The sequence below is a fragment of the Babylonia areolata genome, chromosome 31, assembly GCF_041734735.1.
Source record: "Babylonia areolata isolate BAREFJ2019XMU chromosome 31, ASM4173473v1, whole genome shotgun sequence".
Classification (NCBI taxonomy): domain Eukaryota; kingdom Metazoa; phylum Mollusca; class Gastropoda; order Neogastropoda; family Buccinidae; genus Babylonia; species Babylonia areolata.
Genome location: NC_134906.1, coordinates 7,458,919 through 7,484,005, shown reverse-complemented (window position 1 = coordinate 7,484,005; position 25,087 = coordinate 7,458,919).

Below are 25,087 nucleotides of genomic sequence, written 5' to 3'. Positions count from 1 at the left end.
TGTCACCGCTATCACATGTCAAATATGTTCCTGGAAGCAAAACAAGAACAAGCATTAACGCACACTCTTTCTGTCACGCGCGTGCACACACACACACACACACACACACACACACACACACACACACACACACACACACACACTCACTCACTTCGTTTCCATGGTTACCTGCTTTTCGGTCAGTCATCAATGATGAAGATGCAGAAGAAGACGTTGACTTCACTGAATGAACGAACACATTGATATTCACTCAGTGCTCTTCCATCACGTGCTGTGTATGTGTGTAGGAGTGAGGCGCTTTGTTGGCATTCCAACTCCCTTGATCAGCAAACTAATGCAGTCATTTTCTTCGTCTCCCATTTCGGTGATCGCCAGCACTGCCAGGACACGATTCCACAGAACTGCTGTGGTGTAATGACTCATTCTGCCACGTACGTGTCTGGCTAATGATCAACCTCATCTTCATTTCCTCTTTCATTTATCTGTCAGGGCAACAACCTCTCAAACTCATCTGCAAACGAATAAGACGAATACCGTGGAATAACTGAAAAAAAAACCCAACGACCCCAAAATAGGAATGTTTTTATGCTGGTGTTTTTTTGTTTTTAAAATTCTTTGGATCCATTACTTGAAATTATGATCAATTATTCCATTCATTCACTCGTTCATTCATTAATTCTGACGGGCGCAACAGCCGAGTGGTTAAAGCGTTGGATTTCAATCTAAGGGTGCCGGGTTCGAATCCCGGGTAACGGCGCCTGGTGGGTAAAGGGTGGTGATTTTTCCGGATCTGCCAGGTCAACATATGTACAGACCTGCTAGTGCCTGAACCTCCGTAGTGAGTGCACGCAAGCAGAAGATCAATTAATACACACGTTAAAGATCCCGAAATCCATGTCAGCGTTCGATAGGTTTTGGAGACAAGAACATTCCTGGCATGCAACATTTCCCCTTCCACACCGAAAACGGAATATGGCTGTCTACATGGCGGGGTAAAAACGGCCAGACACGTAAAACCCACTCGTGTATACCAGTGAACTTGGGAAGCACATCGCACGTAGGGAGACAGATTAACTCACTCAGTACGGCCAGTCCTCTCTTCTCCTCTACACAGACCCCTCGGATGTCCAGTGGGTGTCTGAATGACCCAACCTTTAGCTTCCGTCGTCAGAATTGTGGTATTCTTTGTCAACATTTACCTCTTCAGTATAAGAGCCTTCCTCTTGCAATATTTTGATGATGATAATAATTGGGGTGAAACGCTGTTAACGTCGTCTCTTTCGCCGTTCGTATGGGGAGAGTTAATTAATTCTGTCTTTGTTTATCCCATGCATGTCCAGTTATCTTTCCCCTCTTTTTTTTTTTTGTCACAAGAGATTTTTTCTCTGTGTGAAATTCGGGCTGCTCTCCCCAGGGAGAGCGCGTCGCTACACTGAGAGCGCCACCTTTATTTTTCTTTCTTTTTTTCTCCCCTACGTGCAGTTTTATTTGTTTTTCCTATCGAAGTGAATTTTTCTGCAGAATTTTGCCAGGAACAACCCTTTTGTTGCCGTGGGTTCTTGACTTCTGGTGATCTGTTCCTGCACCATATTTCACCCTATTGACCATTCATTATCATTATTAATGGTTATTTATTTATTCATTCATTCATTCATTCATTCATTCATTCTTTCATTCATTCATTCATTCATTCATTCATTCATTCATTCATTCTTTCTTTCATTCATTCATTCATTCATTCGTTTTTCTTTCATTCATTCATTCATTCATTCATTCATTCATTCATTCATTCATTCTTTCTTTCTTTCTTTCATTCTTTCATTCATTCATTCTTTCATTCGTTCGTTCGTTTATTTGTTTTTCCCCAAGGCCTGACTAAGCTGGCCTGACTAAGCGCTTTGGGTTACAATACAGTGTACATATGTGGAGTGGTGTACATGTACATGGTTTGTCTGAATGCTGTGACCGGCCTCCATGAAAAAAACTGAAACTGAAACTGAAAGTGAAACCGAACTAATTTACATCAGTTCTGCTCTCTGACAGTCCCCGATAATGTCTGCAAGAGTTGGGTGAGTTAACTGTGTTGAAGATGAGTTGGAGGTGTTCTGCTGTACTGGGTATTCTTCTCTCTCTCTCTGTCTCTCTCTCTCTCTACAGTCACTTGCAAAATATATTGCCGAAGCGAATAACATGCGACGAAAAAAACAACAATCATAAAATAGTATCAGGTGTTACTCATTGTGAAAATTGAAATCTGTGTTGTCATTCTCATATGGAAAATATTTATGTTATACATTTATATATGTTTTTTTGTTTTTATTTCTCACTACATGCCATTACTTTGAATGGATGGTCGAACTGCACTTTGTTGCAAAGATTGATTGATTTCGTTTTGGCTTTGGTTTTCATCAATATTATTACTATTGATGCATGTTGTTATTTGTATTATGAACCCCCATGTCATTAGGGCCGTAAAGCTATTGACATTAAAGTGTTCAGTGTTCAGTGTTCTCTCTCTCTCTCTTTTCCGTGAAGTTTGTATCTATACCTACATGCAGTGAATTCATTTTATTTCTACATTTGTGCTTTAATTTAATGTTTTCACTTGTTCGCCTGTAAATTGGATGTTATTACCTGTAACATCTGCATCCGCAGCAAATTAATCACTTGTGTATATGTGCAATGGTAAAGTTGTGCTTCTCTGTTTTCTTTATGTTCGCTATATGTTTCTCACTTCGGTCATGTCTCTGTATGTGCATAAGTGTGTGTGTGTGTGTGTGTGTGTGTGTGTGTGTGTGTGTGTGTGTGTGTGTTGGGTGGAGAGAGTGTGTGCATGTGTATGGATATGAATATATGAATGCGTTCGTTTTATTACTTTTTACGATGTTAATGAGGATGATGGTGATCATTCTTCGTTGTAGTAGCAGTAGATGTAGCAGTGTTAACAAAATATATATTATTATTTTTGTGTCGTTATCGTTAATGTTGTTATTGTTATTGTTGTCACAAGGACAGATTGGAAGACTGGGCGATGCCTAAAATCTTTATCCTTGAGTAATACAGTTTTTGAATCTTGAATCTTGAATATTTGAATCTCTCTCTCTCTCTCTCTCTCTCTCTCTCTCTCTCTCTCTCTCAACCACATATTTGACAATAGTTTGTTTCCTCAAGAATGGTCTCTTGCAGTCATGCAGCCCCTACACAAAAAAGGCGACGCAAATAATCCAGATAATTTTCGAGGCATTTCACTTTTGAATATATGTAGCAAGATATACAGTTTTGTTCTGAACAAACGTATCAGTAATTGGATTGATGTGCATGGTCTGCTTGGGGAAGAGCAGGCGGGTTTTAGAGCAGAACACAGTACAACTGACCACGTGTTCACATTGTATGCCATGGTACAAAAGCAGTTGCTTAGACACAGAAAATTATATGTCGCGTTTATTGATTTTAAAAAAGCTTTTGATAGTGTTTCCAGGAATAAATTATGGGTAATTTTAAAAAAGAATGGTTTAAATGGTAAAATACTGCAGGCTCTGAAAAGTATGTATGAAATAGTTAAAGCAAAAGTACGAGTTGGTGGTGATTTCACAGACAGTTTTATGTGCCCTCGTGGCCTCAAACAAGGTGAAGTATGTTCTCCATTACTTTTTTCTTTATTTATTAACGAATTGACCTCAGATGTGCTTGCGGGTGGCATGCATGGCATCCAGCTTTCTCCTGATTTTGTCCAGCTCTTGATCTTACTTTTTGCTGATGATGTAGCTCTGCTATCCGATACCCCAATAGGTCTTCAAACTCAGCTGAATATATTGTATGACACAGCAAAGCGACTTGATTTAATTGTCAATTTAGAAAAATCTAATGTGGTGGTGTTTAGAAATGGTGGCTACCTTGGTGCGAACGAGAGATGGTTCTATGGAAATGAACTTTTGAAAATTGTAAATGTATATAAGTACTTAGGTATCTTTTTGTCAACCCGCCTTAGTTTTACAGCAACATTAGAAGATCTTGCAAGTCGTGCCAGAAAAGGAGTCGTTGCTATCATTAGAACACTTTGGGCGATTGGAGAACATTCCCCTGGTATCTTTTTTAAAATGTTTGACTGTCAGATACAACCTGTGTTGACATATGGAGCTGAAATATGGGGAGTTACAAAAAATCTTGAATTAATCGAAGGTGTACATCTTTTCGCTTTAAAAAAGTTTTTAGGCGTACATTCAAAAGCTCCTAGACATTTGGTTTATGGTGAAACTGGTAGATTTCCACTCTATGTGATGACTTATGTTAAATGTATTAAGTTTTGGTTACGTCTACTAAAATTAAGCAATGATCGATTCCCCAAGAAAGCATACAATATGTTACTACATCTGCAAACACAAAATTATATCACATGGGCTTGTAGTATTAGAAATGTTTTGTACATGTACGGCTTTGGTTATGTGTGGGAGGCACAAGGTGTTGGTAATGAATGTGTGTTTATTCGTTGTTTTAAGCAACGGTTAATTGATTGTGCAAAGCAAAGTTGGCATTCCTCACTGCTGTCACATGAATTCTATCGAGTGTATTCTGTTTACAACCAATCACTTACAACATCTCCGTACTTACTGGTCGTGAAAAGCTTTTTTGTACGCCGTCTACTTTCACGATTTCGAATGGGTATGTCAGATTTGAATTGTCGCTTTTTACAGTATAATCCTGTTCCTGGTGATAAGAGAATGTGTAGTTTTTGTCACACAGCCCTTGAAACAGAATATCACTTTCTTTTGGTTTGTCCAGTTTATCAGACTCTAAGAGAAGAACATTTACCTGCCAAATATCACAGAAATCCAACCTTGTTCAAATTTGCCGCTTTGATGTCCTGTGTGTCGGAATCTTTAGTTGCGAAGTTATCGTTTTTTGTATGCAAGGCTTTTGGCGTGAGAGCGGAGCTTTTGTACTTGGACACGAGTGGATGAATATAGGTATGCATTTTGTTACCCTGTGGCGTATACGTCAACCCCCCATCCCCCTTTTTTTCCGATTCTTGCAATTTGTAATTAATTTTTTGTAAGTTTTGTTAGCTTGTCAGCATTTCACTTAACCCAGATCGCTGGATCTGTGTGTTTAGCGCGCGAGCGTGCATGTGGGTGTGTATATACGTGCGTGCATGTGTTTGAGGGAAGGGAGAGGAGAGAGAGAGAGATAATGAGAGAGAGAGAGAGAGAGAGAGAGAGAGAGAGAGAGAGCTTGCAAGTCACATGCGCATTGATATATTATTCACACTATTTGATTCATTATGTAATATTTTTGTTAGTGGCCCACTCCTTTGTTATGGGCCGGAGGCCTAACAAATAAACCATTGTCTTGTCTTGTCTTGTCTCTCTCTCTCTCTCTCTCTCTCTCTCTCTCTCTCATTCCCGCACACACTGTCTCGCATCCTCGCACAACCCCTCCCTCCTCCACACACACACACACACACACAGTTTCAGTTTCAGTTTCAGTAGCTCAAGGAGGCGTCACTGCGTTCGGACAAATCCATATACGCTACACCACATCTGCCAAGCAGATGCCTGACCAGCAGCGTAACCCAACGCGCTTAGTCAGGCCTTGAAAAAGAAGAAAAGAAAAAAGAAAAAAAAGGACAAATACATAAAAAGGAACTACTACTACTAATAATAATATGTATAAGGCGCAAAAACTTGATGAAGTCAACTATAAGCGTACAAAAAACAAACAAATAAAAAACAAAAACAAACAAACAAAAACCTCAATGAATAACTAAATAAACAACTAAATAAATAATAATAATGCACTTAAAAAATAAAAACACACACACACACAAAAGAACAGACACACAGAAGCGCCTGTGCATGTGTGAGCTGAGCTGATCAAACACACTCGCACGTTCACATCTCAAGCACGCTGCCCCGTGTGACGAAAACAACATTTATTCTTCAAACCACCGACGACGCGCTGCAGTAAAAGACAATGAACACAACGAATCAAGCTACGTTGGAAATAAAACTAACCACCATACTGAAGCTATGAGACCACGATTTCACAGTAAGCTAGTGGATGAAAATCAGAAAGAGAATGTCATTAAATGCTGAGACCTTTGTGTGAACTCGAACAACAAAACTAACGACACAGTTGTAGCAATGTATGAACACAGGTGCATTCCGTGTGAAATAAAACACAAAGCTGTTGAGACGTCCCTCTGTGTCCAGCAGAAAGTATTACAGACAGTCGTGTCTAACAATGACCATCCGAACAGCAGAGGAGGTAACTGCTGTCCCAACTATCTGGGCTAGAATTTGATTAATGGTGGTGAGTACCTTGCCCAAGTTACATCCTCACTCTCTCGGCAAAGAGGGTTTTAGGGCAGTCGGTGTTGGGATGGTTCCCAAAGGCAAACTAGCCCCCCAAGGCTGCAGCACTAAGAGCCAGTGCAGTCTCCCCTCCTAGTTTGAGAGTCATAGTCCTTCATAAAAATGAAGATTTCAAAGCATTCATATCCTTCCACATACCTGTGCGCGAGTTACCTCCCATGCCCCTCATCCTAAGCATTATCAACGAGACACCAGTCGACATGAAACATTTTATATAAGCTGCAATCATAAAACACAGTGCTGACGGGGAAAGGAAAGAATTAAAGCAAATAATCGAGCATGGCTGACTTTTACCGGGCTCCATTAAATAAAACAGTGATAATACATTATGCAGCATAAACCCGCTTTGATATCAATAAAATGTGAACGTCACTGACGAAAAACAAACAAACCAAAACAAACAAACAAAAAACAAACAAAAAAACCCACACAAAAACAACAACAACAACAACGTCACTGCCACGGAGTCTGAACCAGACCTGTCAACGAAAACAACATTAATACGACCACAACGACGCCAATACCAAGGAGATATACACCGACATAAAACCAACATAAATCGGTAGATGTTTACCTTTTCTTAACATCAAATCCATTAGTCTTTTTTTTTTAAATATAAATTATTTTTTTAACAACGAATAACATCATAGAACATCGACACTGAAAACATGGTCATTTTCAAATTTTAGTCTTACGGTCATCTTCTGCTATTTTTTTTTCATCAATTCGCTTCATGACCCTGAATGTCAGCATGCACTGAATCTACATGCACGCGAGGATGAAAACGATAACTTTTCCCTCAAAACGTTGTTGTGTCACAAACTTTGCAGCTTTATCACAAAGTACGCCCCATGTGCAAGTGAAATGGAAAATCAGCATTGTCATACCATGTTCAGCGTACACATGCCCTGAAAAGCTACAATGTGGGCGCAGAGAAATTCATTCAAAGTTCACCCACTGACACAGAATCTAAACTCGGGGAGGGGGGGGGGGAGGGAAAAGGACTCCAATTCAAGGAGAAAATGCAAAGCGGAGATGTGAGAAACATGCACAAAGGGTTGAAACATCTCAACATTTGTACGTGAATTATTATTCACTCTCAAAACCTGTCGTTTCCTGATACAATTCAGATCGGATTTCCATGAGAACACATCTTTGAGTGAGCGAGCATTTTTTTTTTTTTTTTTTTTTTTTTTTTTTTTTTTTAGCGGGGGAGGGGGTGAGGGGCGGGGGGCGGGCGGAGGAGTTGGGGGCAGGGGGGGTGGGGGTGGGGGTGGGCGGGGTTGGAGGGGGGGGGGGGAGTTTTTCCACTGGGCAAGCAACACGACACGGACCATGAATCAAATCACCACAAGCTGCCAAAATGGACACGTTCAAAAGCAAAGCGGGTACAAGATCTTACGCATACTCGCGACATATTTATCAACACAATACTAAATAAGATCAGAAAACTACAAGATAACGACATAAACAAGATAATCTGTAGAAAAATAGATCAGTAAATGTTCTTGCTGTTGTTAAAACAACAACAACAACAACACCAAAAACAACAACAACAACAACAACAACAAAAACCTTATATTTTCCGCTGTGTATCTTCAGAACTTTAAAAAAAAAAATCATCAAAACTAAACAACTGATTTCTCTCGCAAAGACTGTAAGCAACTCCAATACGATCTTTCTTCATCAGTTTTTTTTATTTTTTATTTTATTTTATTTTTTTATCCCGAGAGATGCTATTCCATTTTTTTTCCAAATGGACATTTGGTTTTGCATGGACTGTGGTAAATGTTTGATTGATTTGTGCAATGCAGTCCTTTAGACTGTTTATTGAGGTGTTTGTGCTTCTCGCGACCATTTTTCTTGGAGCATCTAAACAGTCACAAAACAATGCCAGCCTCTCTCTCTCTCTCTCTCTCTCTCTCCCATTCTGGTGTGTAGTGCGGTGTGTGTTGTGTGTGTTTGTTTCTTTCATTTTGTTCTTTTTTTTTTCTATGCATTTTACTAACAACATGCTAGTGCCTGTATGCCATGTGTGTGTGTGTGTGTGTGTGTGTGTGTGTGTGTGTGCGTGCGTGCGTGCGTGCGTGCGTGCGTGTGTGTGTGTGTGTATCTCTGTGTGTGTGTGTGTGTGTGTGTGTGTGTGTGTGTGTGTGTGTGTGTGTGTGTGTGTGTGTGTGTGTGTGTGTGTGTGTGTGTGTGTGTGTGACACAGAGACTCGATACATTACGGCAACTAAAAACAAACAACATTTGTTGTAAAATCTACAACACGTCAGCGAAGTATGAATTGTAGTGAACGGAAACGGTGACAAGGACATCGCTTTACGTTCAATGTTACCCTGTGGTCGTCATCGGAACAAGGCTGGGTCAGCGCAGGAACAATATCCGTGATCTTGCTGAACAACAAGGTCCTTTAAGCATTGTTTTCCGAACTTAACTGTCCGTTGGACCACCTGTGATGTCTTCTACCCGAAACAGTCATGCACACTGAACGTTTATCATCATACCCATGGAACGCGGAGAGAAACATAGACATAGCGAGGCACAGGGAACGTGTTCGATAACATGAACAGAGAGCACAGGGAACGCCTAGTGCTTCTCCAGTGACAGCTGGTGACAGTGACAGTGATGGTGACAGTGTTACACAACGTGGGGGTGGTGATGGTGACAGTGTTTCACAACGTCGGGGGGTGATGGTGACAGTGTTACACAACGTGAAGGGTGATGGTGACAGTGTTACACAACATGGGGGGGTGATGGTGACAGTGTTACACAACATGGGGAGGTGATGGTGACAGTGTTACACAACGTGGGGGGTGATGGTGACAGTGTTATACAACGTGGGGGGTGATGGTGACAGTGTTACACAACATGGGGGGTGATGGTGACAGTGTCACACAACATGGGGTGTGATGGTGACAGTGTTACACAACGTGAGTGGTGGTGGTGACAGTGTTACACAACGTGGGGGTGATGGTGACAGTGTTACACAACGTGTAGGGTGATGGTGACAGTGTTACACAACGTGAGGGGTGATGGTGACAGTGTTACACAAAAGGGGTGGTGGTGGTGACAGTGTTACACAATATGGGGGATGGTTTGATGGTGACAGTGTTACACAACGGGGGGGGTGATGGTGACAGTGTTACACAACATGGGGGGTGATGGTGACAGTGTTACACAACATGGGGGGTGATGGTGACAGTGTTACACAACGTGAGGGGTGGTGGTGACCGTGTTACACAACATGGGGGGGTGATGGTGACAGTGTTACACAACGTGGGGGGGGATGGTGACAGTGTTACACAACGTGGGGGGGGGATGGTGACAGTGTTACACAACGTGAGGGGGATGGTGACAGTGTTACACAACGTGAGGGGGATGGTGACAGTGTTACACAACACAACGTGGGGGGGGGATGGTGACAGTGTTACACAACGTGGGGGGGGGATGGTGACAGTGTTACACAACGTGAGGGGGATGGTGACAGTGTTACACAACGTGAGGGGGATGGTGACAGTGTTACACAACGTGAGGGGGATGGTGACAGTGTTACACAACATGGGGGGGGGGATGGTGACAGTGTTACACAACGTGGGGGATGGGGGGAGGATGGTGACAGTGTTACACAACGTGGGGGATGGGGGGGGGGGTGATGGTGACAGTGTTACACAACGTGTGTGTGTGTGTGTGGGGGGGTGATGGTGACAGTGTTACACAACGTGGGGGATGGGGGGGTGATGGTGACAGTGTTACACAACGTGGGGGATGGGGGGGGAGGATGGGGACAGTGTTACACAACATGGGGGGCAGCAGAGAGGCGGGGTGGACGTTCAGGGGACATCACCCTGGCCTGGCGACTCCCGCCCCGCCCCACCACCCCTCCCTTCCTCCCGCCCCCTACTGCCATGGCCGCTGTCGGCACTGGAGCGGGCCACCTGAACGTAGGCCTTGTCCACGCGCAGGTAGCAGTTCACAGCGGAGCTCCTCGCCTTCTCTTCGTCGCTCACTTTGCCGCCGGACAAAGCGCTGCCGTCTGTCTCAGCCCTCTCGCCGACTTCGTCGCCGTCGTCGCCGTCGTCGTCGTGATCGTCATCGTTGCGACCGAGTTTGTCGTTGAGGTCGTTCTCCAGATCGATCACCACAATGTCATCGTTCCGGCGCTGGAAATCCAGGATGGGGGTGACGTGATGCACGGCGTTGTTGCTGTCTTTGGAGCAGCAGACCACCGCCCGCCTGAAGTGTTTCCTGAAGTGCTTGCTCAGCAAGCAGTACAGGATGGGGTTGATGGCGTTGGCGCTGAAGGAGAAAGCCAAAACCAGCACGGCTCGGTTCTCGAACATGAAGGAGGAACCCCTGGTCGAGAAGTCCTCGAACATGTTGGTCACGTGCATGGGCAGCCAGCCAATGCCGAACGCCACGGTGACAGCGAAGACGATCTTGGCCACCCTTCTCCTCTCCCTTAGAGCCACCAGGCTGACCCCCCTGCTCTCCGATCCCGGCCGCCGCCCGTGCCACAAGAGGAGCCCGATCTTGAGGTGGCAGAAGCAGAGCACCAGCTGCGGCAGGAGGAACGTGGCCACCAGCATGGTGGCGGAGTCTGCCCGCCTGGCGGCCAGCAAGGCGGTGATTCTGGAGCACAGCACATAGGGCGACGTGTCGAAGAAGACTTGCAGGTGGAAGAGGAAGAGGCGGGGGACCATGAGCACGAAGGACAGGAGCCAGATGGCCGCGATCACCAGCATCGCCTTGCGCTCCGTCCTGGGGAAACACACACACACACACACACACACACACACACACACACACACACACACACACACACACACACGCACACACACACACACACACACCGGACAGTGAGTGAATCTTAGCGCACTTTAGCTTCTGCGGTGGAACAGACAGACACACACACACACACACACACACACACACACACACACACACACACACACCACGCACACACACACACACACACACACACACACACACACACACACACACACACACACACACACACAGGACAGTGAGTGAATCTTAGCGCACTTTAGCTTCTGCTGTGGAACAGACACACACACACACACACACACACACACACACACACACACATACACACACGCACACACACACACACACACACACACACACACACACACACACACTCACACACACAGGACAGTGAGTGAATCTTAGCGCACTTTAGCTTCTGCGGTGGAACAGACAGACAGACAGACAGACACACTAACACACACACACTCTTAAATAGACAGGCAGACAGACAAACAGCCGGACAGGCAGGCGGACAGACAGACAAACTCATACACACACACACACACACACACACACACACGCAAATAGACAGACAGACAAATAGACAGGCAGACCGACAGACACACAGACAGACAGACTGACTTATAGACAGACAGACAGACACACACACACATAGATAAACAGACAGAGAGACACACAGACCGACCGACCAACCGATCGTTCTCGGCCGGGACATCCATGGTCCGAATCTGCTTTGAAACCTTTTTTTTTTTTTTTTTTTTTTTTTTTAAACGCGAAGCTTTATATAATCATAATAACGAACAGAGAAGACATTTCAACAAACTAATTTTTATAAGTTTTTTTTTTCCTTTTCAATGTGTATCACAAGTGATCGTGAGTCTTGAAGGTCTTGCCTTTCTTGTTCTTATTATCTTTTGTTCCTACATAATGAATGTCTTAAGCAGACAGTTGCTGTGGTCATTGTCAAAAGAAATGAGCACAGTACCAAATGTGATTCATATCTGTTTTTGTTACATGATTACATGCAACATTTTCATGCGATCCCACGGAGTTTCCTGAAATAAACGGGTCTTGTCTTGTCTTGTCCTGTCTTGTCTTGTCTTGTCTTGTCTTGCGCTGTCCTGTCCTATGTCTTGTCTTGTCCTGACCTGTCTGGTCTTGTCTCGTCTTGCGCTGGTCCTGTCTGGTCTGGTCAGTACTGTCCTGTCCTTGATTGTCTTGCGCTGTCCTGTCCTGTCCAATGTCTTGACTTGTCTTGTCCTGACCTGTCTTGTCTTGTCTTGTCCTGTCCTGTATGGACGTGTCTTATCCTGTCTGTTTGGCTTGTCCTTTTTGACTTGACTTGTATTGTCTTGTCTTGTCCTGTTCGGTCTTGTTCCTGTCTTGTCCTGTCCTGTCTCCTTGTCTGGACTTGTCTTGGCCTGTCCTGTCGGTCTTGTCTTTTCTGTCCTGTCCTGTTTGTCTGGGACTTGGTCTTGTCCTGTCCTGTCTTGTCGTGACTTGTCTGGACTTGTCTTGTCTTGTCCTGTCCTGTCTTGTCTTGTCTTGTCCTGTCCTGTCTTGTCTGGACTTGTCTTGTCCTGTCCTGTCTTGTCTTGACTTGTCTTGTCTTGTCTTGTCCTGTCCTGTCCTGTCTTGTCTTGTCTTGTCCTGTCCTGTCCTGTCCTGTCCTGTCTTTTCTTGTCTTGTCTTGTCCTGTCCTGTCTTGTCTTGTCTTGTCCTGTCCTGTCCTGTCCTGTCCTGACCTGTCTTGTCCTGTCCTGTCCTGTCCTGTCCAGTCTTGTCTTGGGATGTATAACGTGTGAACGTTGTCTGACATTTTGACCTATGTTTCAAAACGCCTCAATGTGCGCAGTTTGAAAGAAACAACAGTTGTCGCTACCTTAAAGACCGCCTGATTTTTGATTGGCTGAGAAGCCTCAGGCTGCCTGCTTTGATTGGCTGAGAAGCCTCGGGCTGCCTGTGGGCTGATGTCTGACCGGTGGGGAAAGGAAGGTGTGGGGGGGGGGGGGGGGGTGTGGGGGGCAAGTGTTGACGACTTTGGAATCGGATCAGCCCGGCTGGTGCCAACTGGGGCCCGCTGACAACCACGGCCACCTTCGTCATAACAGCGATCTGTGCCGGAAAGGTCAACGTGTGTGTGTGTGTGTGTGTGTGTGTGTGTGTGTGTGTGTGTGTGTGTGTGTGTGTGTGTGTGTGTGTGTGTGTGTGTGTGTGTGTGATAACGTCTGGGGGGATCATCGGATTGTTGTTGTGACGATCTCACCCTTGTTTTTCCTCACACAGACGATTGTCTGGAACTTTGCTCCGCATTTTTTTTTTTTTTTTTTTAACTTGCTTTCGAATTTATCCGATTTTGGATTTCTGTCACTCTGTCTGTCTGTCTGTGTCTGTCTGTCTGTTTGTCTGTGTGTCTGTCTCTGTCTCTTCGTCTTTCTGTTTCTGTGTATCTCTCTGTCTCTGTATCTCTGTCTGTTTTTCTCTCTCCCCTTCTTTCTCTCTGTGTCATTCTGTTTCTCTCTCCCCTCTCTCTGTGTCTCTGTCTGTTTCTCTCTCTCCCCCTCTTTCTGTGTCTCTGTCTTGTTCTCTCTCTCCTCTCTCTCTGTGTCTCCGTCTTGTTCTCTCTCTCTCCCTCTCTCTGTGTCATTCTATGTTTCTCTCTCTCTCCCCTCTCTCTGTGTCTATGTCTTGTTCTCTCTCTCTCCCCTCTCTCTGTGTCATTCTATGTTTCTCTCTCTGCCCCCTCTCTCTGTGTCATTCTATGTTTCTCTCTCTCCCCTCTCTCTGTGTCTCTGTCTTGTTTCTCTCTCTCCCCCCCTCTCTCTGTGTCATTCTATGTTTCTCTCTCTCTCCCCTCTTTCTGTGTCTCTGTCTTGTTCTCTCTCTCCTCTCTCTCTCTGTCTTGCTCTCTCTCTCCCCCCTCTCTCTGTGTCATTCTATGTTTCTCTCTCTCTCCCCTCTTTCTGTGTCTCTGTCTTGTTCTCTCTCTCCTCTCTCTCTCTGTGTCTCTGTCTTGCTCTCTCTCTCCCCTCTCTCTGTGTCATTCTATGTTTCTCTCTCTCCCCCTCTTTCTGTGTCTCTGTCTTGTTCTCTCTCTCCTCTCTCTCTCTGTCTTGCTCTCTCTCTCCCCTCTCTCTGTGTCATTCTATGTTTCTCTCTCTCCCCCTCTTTCTGTGTCTCTGTCTTGTTCTCTCTCTCCTCTCTCTCTCTGTCTTGCTCTCTCTCTCCCCTCTCTCTGTGTCATTCTATGTTTCTCTCTCTCCCCCTCTTTCTGTGTCTCTGTCTTGTTCTCTCTCTCCTCTCTCTCTCTGTCTTGTTCTCTCTCTCCCCTCTCTCTGTGTCATTCTATGTTTCTCTCTCTCCCCCTCTTTCTGTGTCTCTGTCTTGTTCTCTCTCTCCTCTCTCTCTCTGTCTTGCTCTCTCTCTCCCCTCTCTCTGTGTCATTCTATGTTTCTCTCTCTCCCCCTCTTTCTGTGTCTCTGTCTTGTTCTCTCTCTCCTCTCTCTCTCTGTCTTGTTCTCTCTCTCCCCCTCTGTGTCTCTGTCTTGTTCTCTCTCTCTCTCCCCTCTCTCTGTGTCATTCTGTTTCTCGCTCTCTCTCTCTTCCCCCCTTCTCTCACTCTCCTACTTTCACCCGTCCTCTTCTGGTCGTTGTCACTGTTTCACCATACTCCAGGTGGAGTGATGGCCTAGAGGTAACGCGTCCAGCCTAGGAAGCGAGAGAATCTGTGCGCGCTGGTTCGAATCACGGTTCAGTCGCCAATATTTTCTCCCCCTCCACTAGGCCTTGAGTGGTGGTCTGGACACTAGTCATTCGGATGAGACGATAAACCGAGGTCCCATGTACAGCATGCACTTAGCGCACGTAAAAGAACCCACGGCAACAAAAGGGTTGTTCCTGGCAAAAATTCTGTAGGAAAATCTACTTCGATAGGAAAAACAAAATAAAACTGCACGCAGGACAAAATACAAAAAAAAAAATGGGTGGCGCTGTAGTGTAGCGACGCGCTCTCCCTGGGGTGAGCAGCCGGAATTTCACACAGAGAAATCTGTTGTGATAAAAAAAAAAAAAGAAATATAAATGTATTGATTGGAATTTTGTTTTTCTTCTTTTTCTTTCATTACTTCACATCTATTTTTTTCATATTTCTTTTTTTTTCTTTTTTTCTTCACAATTTTACTTTACCATTCACATCACAATTCTTTGTCTCTTTTGCTTCTATGATAGTGGACAACATTTTTTTGTATGCGAACATTTTAGTGTTGATCTTGTGTTTGTCTGGATGATTTAACTGCTGTAGTGCATTTTCTGTTTGCATGTTTGTCACTCTCACAACATACTCCACGGATTGATTGTGATTGCAGAAGACCGAAATCGCACGTTAAATCCTGTAATCCATGCCAACGTTCGCTGGGTTACCCAGCATGCGCGCCCCCCCAAAAACGGAATATGGCTGCCTGTCTGGTAGGATGAAAAACGATCATACGCGTAAAAAGGTTATGTGTGTGCGTGTGCATGCGCTCGCGCGCGCGTCTGTGTATGTGTGTGTGTTGTGTGTGTTGTGTGTATGTGTGTGTGCGTGTGCGTGCGTGCGTGCGTGTGTGCGTGACTGAAACCTGAGTAAATGACACAGGAAACGAATGATGAGCGCCCCAAGGCAGCGCTCAATCGGCTCTACCCAGATAGTCAGCCTGTTGTGCAAATGACCCCCCTGTTTGAATAGAATAGAATAGAATAGATTTTATTGTCATGAAACCGTAAGGTTTATAAGACACAAGTGCAATGGTAAATGAATGAACGAATGAAAAACACACAATTAATCAATCAGTTAATGCAGTAAATTGCAGCAGCATTCATAAACAAATTTTCCCAATCTTGTTTGTATATATTCATCATCTGTTAGCATCACCTGACTGGGAATATGTCCTGTGTTATTCGAATTTTGAATATCCTTTAAAAATTGTTGCCTTAAGGTTTTATATTTAACACAATGATCAAGAAGATGGATTTCGTCTTCCAGGATGTTACACTTGTTGCACAATCTGTCTTCTTGTGGACTATTTAAATATCTACCTTTCTCGATCTTTAGGTCATGCGCGCTTATTCTGAGTTTTGTTAAAGCTTGTCTGTGTTTTGTATCTGATATATTTAAAAGATAGGTTTCAGTTTTGTACTCTGTGTTTGTAAAGCGCTCAGAGCCTGTTCTCAGACCGAAGATAGGCGCTACACATGTTTCCATATTATGATCCTCCTCCTCCTCCTCCTCCTCCTCCTCCTCCTCCGTTGCTTGATTGAGAATCATCTTCATCATCACCAATAACCATCCTCATCGTCATCTTCATCATCAACACCAACGCCACCACCATCATCATCACCACCGCCCCTATCACCATCACCACCACCATCACCACCACCACCACCACCACCAACACCATCACTATCGCCACCATCACCACCACCATTACCCACTATCACCACCACCACCACCATCACGACCACCATCACCATCACCACCATCACCATCACCATCACCACCATCACCACCACCACCATCACCATCACCATCACCACGACCACCACTACCACCACCACCACTATCACCACCACCACCATCACCATCACCACCAACACCATCACCATCACCATCGGCACAACCATTACCACCATCACCATCACCATCACCACCATCACCATCACCATCACCACCATCACCATCACCATCACCACCATCACCATCGGCACAACCATTACCACCATCACCATCACCACCACCATCACCATCGCCATCACCATCACCACCACCATCACCATTGCCATCGCCATCACCACCACCACCACCACCACCATCACCATCACCATCACCACCATCACCACCACACCACCACCACCATTACCACCATCACCACCACCACCACCACCATCACCATCACCACCATCACCACCACACCACCACCATCATCACCACCACCACCACCATCATCACCACCAACACCATCACCATCACCACCACCACCATCACCACCATCACGACCACCATCACCATCACCACCATCACCATCGCCATCACCACCATCACCACCATTACCATCACCATCACCACCATCACCACCACCACCACCATTACCACCATCACCACCACCATCACCATCACCACTATCACCACCACCACCACCATCACCATCACCACCATCACCACCACCATCGCCACCATCACCACCACCATTACCACCATCTCCATCACCACCACCACCATCACAACTACCACCACCACCACCACCACCAATGAACTGTGACCTGTGACCCTGTACGCACTCTGTCCTGACGCCTACCTCCATTTGCGTGACGTCACGGGGTGCAGGACGGCCAGGTAGCGGTCAAGGCCAGTGACCATGAGGGTGAAGACACTGACCGATAGACACACTGACGTCACGTAGCCGTGAAGCTTGCCTGAAACACAGCCAGTGATTTTTTTATTTTAATTTTTTTGTTGTACGCTTATAAGTTGACTTCATCAAGTTTTTGCGCATTATGCATATTATTATTATTAGTAGTAGTAGTAATAGTTCTTTTTTATGTATTTATCTATCATTTATTTACCTTTTTTTTTCTCAAGGCCTGACTAAGGATTACGCTGCTGGTCAGGCATCTACTTGGCAGTGACTTCTCCTTGAGCTACTGAAACTGAAACTTTCCTGAACCTACAAATTTGAGAGAGAGAGAGAGAGAGAGAGAGAGAGAGAGAGAGAGAGAGAGAGAGAGAGAGACAGACAGACAGACAGACAGACAGACAGACAGACAGACAGAGAGGGGGGGGGGGCTAAATCATAAAAAAGGTAATTGCTTCTTAAGACGCAGAGACTGACAGACAGACAGACAGACAGACAGACAGACACAGAGACAGAGAGAGTCAAATGTTACATGTTTGTATGAGTGTTCATCTGTGCGTGCCGGAAATCTGATTGCATGACGCAGGAAAAGATGAGCGCCCAGTGGCAGCTGTCAGTCGGCTCTGCCCAGGTAGGCAGCCTGTTGTGAAAATGACCCCGTGTTTGTAAAGGGCTTAGAGCTTGGTCTCTAACCGAGGATAGGCTCTGTGTAAGTATCCGTATCGTTCATCCATTCTTTCTTCTTTTTTTTTTCTTTCTTTCTTTTTGATTAGGCAGTAGGCATGTCTTTTGATAAGGCAGTAGGCATGTCTTTTGATATGTCTTTTAATAAGGAAGTAGGCATGTCTTTTGATAAGGCAGTAGGCATGTCGTGCCCAACACTCGGCTTATATCACAGATTGACGTAAGTTTACAGTTTACATTTGGGCCAACAGCAAAGTGAGAGCTGCATTATCAATGGTTTCTCCAGTCAATGGGAACCATTTACAGCTTAGTCTTTTGTGAAGGACTATGACTCTCAAACTAGGAGGCAAAATTGCACTGGCTCTTAGTGCTGCAGCCTTGTGGGCTAGTTAGCCTTTGGGAACCATCCCAACGCCGACTGTCCTAAAACCCTCTTGGCCGAGAGAGTGGGGATGTACTTGGGCAAGACACTCTCCACTATAATCAAATTCTAGCCCAAATAGTCGGAACAGCAGTTGCCTCCTCTGCTGTTCTGATGGTCATAGTCGGACACAACTGACTATCACATATATATATATAGGCATGTCTTTTGATCAGGAAGAGGCCATCTCTTCATGAGTAGGCATGCCGAAGTTGTCCTACACGTGGCAGTATCTGCACCTCTGGGACTGTGAGCGTCGGTAGGCGAGAGAGTGGGGAAGGGACTGCACAACTCCTCTTCACTAAAAAAAAAAGTCATCTATGCTGGTCAGGCCACCAGGCTAATGTTTTGAAAACAAAAGAACGCTGGCCATTAAAGAGAAGTGTGAGCGAAGGAAGCAGGGCTCAACTTCTGGAGACGTTTTCCCTTGCAACACCTGTGGGAAGTGCTGCGCAATCAGAATCGGCCTCTTCTCCCATATGAGGACACACACCGACAGATAAGCCTGCCTGCCTACTCATCCGTCGGTCCGACGGGAGACTCCATTATAGGCATATCGTTTGATAAGGAAGTAGGCATGTCGTTTGATAAGGAAGCAGGCATATCGTTTGATAAGGAAGTAGGCATGTCTTTTGATAAGGAAGTAGGCATATCGTTTGATAAGGAAGTAGGCATGTCTTTTGATAAGACAGTAGGCATGTCTTTTGATAAGACAGTAGGCATGTCTTTTGATAAGGAAGTAGGCATGTCGTTTGATAAGGCGGTAGGCATGTCTTTTGATAAGGCAGTAGGCATGTCTTTTGATAAGGAAGTAGGCATGTCGTTTGATAAGGCAGTAGGCATGTCTTTTGATAAGGAAGTAGGCATGTCGTTTGATAAGGCAGTAGGCATGTCTTTTGATAAGGAAGTAGGCATGTCGTTTGATAAGGAAGTAGTCATATCGTTTGATAAGGAAGTAGGCATGTCGTTTGATAAGACAGTAGGCATGTCTTTTGATAAGGAAGTAGGCATGTCTTTTGATAAGACAGTGGGCATGTCTTTTGATAAGGAAGTAGGCATGTCGTTTGATAAGGCAGTAGGCATGTCGTTTGATAAGGCAGTAGGCATGTCGTTTGATAAGGAAGCAGGCATGTCTTTTGATAAGGCAGTAGGCATGTCTTTTTATTAGGAAGTGGGCATGTCTTAATGAGGTTGGCATGTCTCTTGATTAGGAAGTGGCCATGTCTTAATGAGGTTGGCATATCTCTTGATTAGGAAGTGGCCATGTCTTAATGAGGTTGGCATATCTCTTGATCAGAAAGTGGCCATGTCTTAATGAGGTTGGAATATTTCTTGATCAGAAAGTGGCCATGTCTTAATGATGTTGGCATGTCTCTTGATCAGAAAGTGGTCATGTACTTAATGAGGTTGGCATGTCTCTTGATTAGGAAGTGGCCATGTCTTAATGAGGTTGGCATATCTCTTGATTAGGAAGTGGCCATGTCTTAATGAGGTTGGCATATCTCTTGATTAGGAAGTGGCCATGTACTTAATGAGGTTGGCATATCTCTTGATCAGAAAGTGGCCATGTCTTAATGAGGTTGGAATATCTCTTGATCAGAAAGTGGCCATGTCTTAATGATGTTGGCATGTCTCTTGATCAGAAAGTGGCCATGTACTTAATGAGGTTGGCATATCTCTTGATTAGGAAGTGGCCATGTACTTAATGAGGTTGGCATATCTCTTGATTAGGAAGTGGCCATGTCTTAATGAGGTTGGCATATCTCTTGATTAGGAAGTGGCCATGTCTTAATGAGGTTGGCATGTCTCTTGATTAGGAAGTGGCCATGTCTTAATGAGGTTGGCATGTCTCTTGATCAGAAAGTGGCCATGTACTTAATGAGGTTGGCATGTCTCTTGATTAGGAAGTGGCCATGTCTTAATGAGGTTGGCATGTCTCTTGATTAGGAAGTGGCCATGTCTTAATGAGGTTGGCATATCTCTTGATTAGGAAGTGGCCATGTCTTAATGAGGTTGGCATATCTCTTGATTAGAAAGTGGCCATGTCTTAATGAGGTTGACATATCTCTTGATTAGGAAGTGGCCATGTCTTAATGAGGTTGGCATGTCTCTTGATTAGGAAGTGGCCATGTACTTAATGAGGTTGGCATATCTCTTGATTAGGAAGTGGCCATGTCTTAATGAGGTTGGCATATCTCTTGATTAGGAAGTGGCCATGTCTTAATGAGGTTGGCATATCTCTTGGTTAGGAAGTGGGCATGTCTTAATGAGGTTGGCATATCTCTTGATCAGAAAGTGGCCATGTCTTAATGAGGTTGGAATATCTCTTGATCAGAAAGTGGCCATGTCTTAATGAGGTTGGCATGTCTCTTGATCAGAAAGTGGCCATGTACTTAATGAGGTTGGCATATCTCTTGATTAGGAAGTGGCCATGTACTTAATGAGGTTGGCATATCTCTTGATTAGGAAGTGGGCATGTCTTAATGAGGTTGGCATATATCTTGATTAGGAAGTGGGCATGTCTTAATGAGGTTGGCATATCTCTTGATTAGGAAGTGGCCATTTCTTAATGAGGTTGGCATGTCTCTTGATCAGAAAGTGGCCATGTCTTAATGAGGTTGGCATGTCTCTTGATTAGGAAGTGGCCATGTCTTAATGATGTTGGCATGTCTCTTGATCAGAAAGTGGCCATGTCTTAATGAGGTTGGCATGTCTCTTGATCAGAAAGTGGCCATGTCTTAATGAGGTTGGCATGTCTCTTGATTAGGAAGTGGCCATGTCTTTATGATGTTGCCAAGTCTTGATCAGGAAGTTAGCTTTGGTAACACGATGGACAGACAGGCAGAGTGAATCAATCATACATACACACCCCTGTGCAATGAGAGAAGGGCTTTATTTAGAGTGCCGATCTGAGGGCATGCTGCGGGCCACTCAGCATGAAGTTGTCAGGGAGGTGTCTTAGGGAGGGAAAAAAAAAAAAGTGACAAAGACGACCATGCTGCCCCTCCCCCCCCCCCCGGCCCCCCACCACCACCCCTTTCCCCCCAAACCCCCGCCGACCCCCTTCTAACCCCACCCCTCCCACCGCCCTTCCCCTTTCCCAAGGTAAGCAGAGCGTCACCGCATGCAGCAAGTCGTCGCTGAGGGGTTATCGCCCTTCTCGCCCAGCCGCCGGTCAGAGGGGAGACAATGCAGACATCCCATCCATCTTGCGGCTTGACAACGGCAGTGGCATGGCTCGTATACCTCAAATATTTCAAATACCTGACTTCCCCCCCCCCGCCCGCCCCCCCAACACACACACACGCCCCAACCCCCTCTCCTGTGCTCTCTCGCGCATCTTAGTTTAGGTTACCTCCCCCCCTCCCCTGCTCCTAACCCCTCAAGCCCACTCCCTCCCCTAACCTCCCCTTCTCTTAACCCCTCTCTCCCCCCCTCCCCTCCACCTAACCCCTCTCCCCCCCTCCCCTCCTCCTAACCCCCTTACGTATTTCACTAACATTATGCTTGTGCACGTATGTACATGTGTGTGTGTGTGTGTGTGTGTGTGTGTGTGTGTGTGTGTGTGTGTGTGTGTGTGTGTTCAGTTTTTAACACCATGCTTTAATCTTTATTTAGCATTGTGTAGTGTAGACCCTATTCAGGGCGGGACTGGATGAAAATAAACACACCAGTGCTAAACTATTATCCTCACAATAAAGAATTTTGTCTTGTCTTGTCTTGTCTCTCTCTTTCTCTCCTTCCCTCCACCTCTCTCTCATCCTCTCTCTCTATCCTTGCCCTCCCCTCTCCTCTCTCTCCCCCTCTCCCTCCTTCTCTCGTCCTCTCTCTCCCTCTCCCCCTTCTCCCCACCTCTTTCTCCCTCTCTTTCTCTCTCTCTACCCCCCCTCTCTATTTCTCTCTCTTTTTCTTCTCTGAGTCTTTCTCCCATTTCCATTAAATACACTGTGCTATTGTAACTAATGTAGATGAGCATGGACAGATAAAATCTAAATCCTTGAACAAAAACAAAACAAAACAAAAAAAACGTTTTGAATTCTTAGTTCCAAGTTCTGAGTTCTCTCTCTCTCTCTCTCTCTCTCCCTCTCTCTCCCCCTCTCTCTCCCTCCCTGCCCCTCCCCACTCTCTCTCTCCCCTCCCCGCCTTCTCTCTCTCCGTTCCCCCCCCCCCCCCCCCCCCCCCCCCCCCCCCCACAGACCAGTCCAGTTCTCTTCAAATGATGTCATATTATCCGGTCCTTATTTTTCAGGATGAATTTGTCAGACATTGGTGTAAAGGTGACTGAGTCCCGTGGGTACACTGCTTTGACTGTATATTATTACAGTGGCTAACACACACACACACACACACACACACACACACACACACACACACACACGTTTCAAGTTTCAAGTTTTAACTATCCTTTCACTCATATTAGAGTATGGAGGATTACTGCAAAATAATCTTTTCATTCCCAGAACAAACATTTCCAAATACACAACACTGTCACATTAAAGTTGAGAAAACACAAATGTCCTTCAACTCCAAACGTATAGCTAGGCAACATTTGTAAATCTAATCATCTTACTTACAGCTAAAATGACTTTTTTGCCTCTTTTGAGCATTTTACAAAAATTAACAAGTGAGGCAAGGCCTTCAAGACTCACTTGTGATACACTTTAAAAAAAATCCAAGCTTTTTATGCATTGAGTATAATTTCAAAATGTAATGTTTAAGATGAGAAAGATCAGTTTAAAGCAAATTAAGTCCCCTGGCATTAATTACAGAGTAATTTCCCATTTTTACTATCTGCACCAAAACGTTTGCAAAATAAATAAAACTTCCATGCTTAGCAAAAGAAGTTCCTGTTTGAACAAAAAATGATAATAATGACTGCTCTTGTTGTTGGGTCAGAATATCAGATCAAAGTGCCAAGTTTAGAGAATACAAAAAATATAAATATAACAGCAAATGCAGTTTGCATATAATTAGTCTTCATTTTTTTTTTTTTTTGGTGCCCATCCCAGAGGTGCAATATTGTTTTAAACAAGATGACTGGAAAGAACTGAATTTTTCCTATTTTTATGCCTAATTTGGTGTCAACTGACAAAGTATTTGCAGAGAAAATGTCAATGTTAATGTTTACCACGGACACACAGACACACACACAGACACAGAAACACACACAGACACACACACACACACACACACACACACACAGACACACACACACACACAACCGAACACCGGGTTAAAACATAGACTCACTTTGTTTACACAAGTGAGTCAAAAACCGATTTTGGAGACACACACACACACACACACACACACACACACACACACACCATTACTGTACTATGTTTATTATATTGAAATGGAAATTTCTTTCTTTATTTCTTTCATTCATCCTTTCTTTTATTTATTTATTTATTTATTCATTTCTCATCCCTTTCATTCATTCTTTCTTTCTTCTCTCAGTGTCACCCCGCACACCCCGTCTTTCCCCGCCCCATTAATTTTTTTTTTTTCTGTCTCACAGCTGTATCTGTGGCTGATACACTGCCCCCTTCCTTCCTGTCTCACTGCGCGCGTACCCGGAATTTTTATTCCCCCTCCCACCCCCACGCCCTCCACTCCACGAGACCCTGAGTGGTTATGTGTGTGCTTGTCTTTTGGAGGACATGGCGAATGAGGCGCTCATCAAGGACATGGCGAATAGAATAAAGGACATGGCGAATGAAGCGCTCATCGAGGACATGGCGAATGAAGAAAGGACATGGCGAATGAAGCCATCATAAAGGACATGGCGAATGAAGCGATCGTCAAGGACATGGCGAATGAATAAAGGACATGGCGAATGAAGCCATCATAAAGGACATGGCGAATGAAGCCATCATAAAGGACATGGCGAATGAATGAAGGACATGGCGAATGAAGCGATCATCAAGGACATGGCGAATTAAGCCATAATCAAGGACATGGCGAATGAAGCCATCATAAAGGACACCACGACAACAGAAAGAAAGTGCCTGGCAAACTTCTGCAGAAAAATCCACTTTGATGTTGAAACAATTACACTCTCAGACAGAGAAAGGAACTAGGAAAAAAAAAGAAAAAAAAAGAAAAGAAGACGTCACGTCCTCAGGTTGAGCATTCCGAATTTCACTGTCAGAAATCTGTTGTGGCAGAGTTATTTAATGTTATATAATATAATATGATATCATACAACACAACGCAACACAACACAATAACACAATGCAACACGATACAATACAACACTACACAATACAACACAAAACAACACAATACAATATTACACAACACAACGCAATATTACACAACACAACACAGCACAGCACAACCCAGCAAAGCACAACCCAGCACAGCACAACACAACACAACACAACACATACACAACACAGAACAACACAACACAACACATACACAACA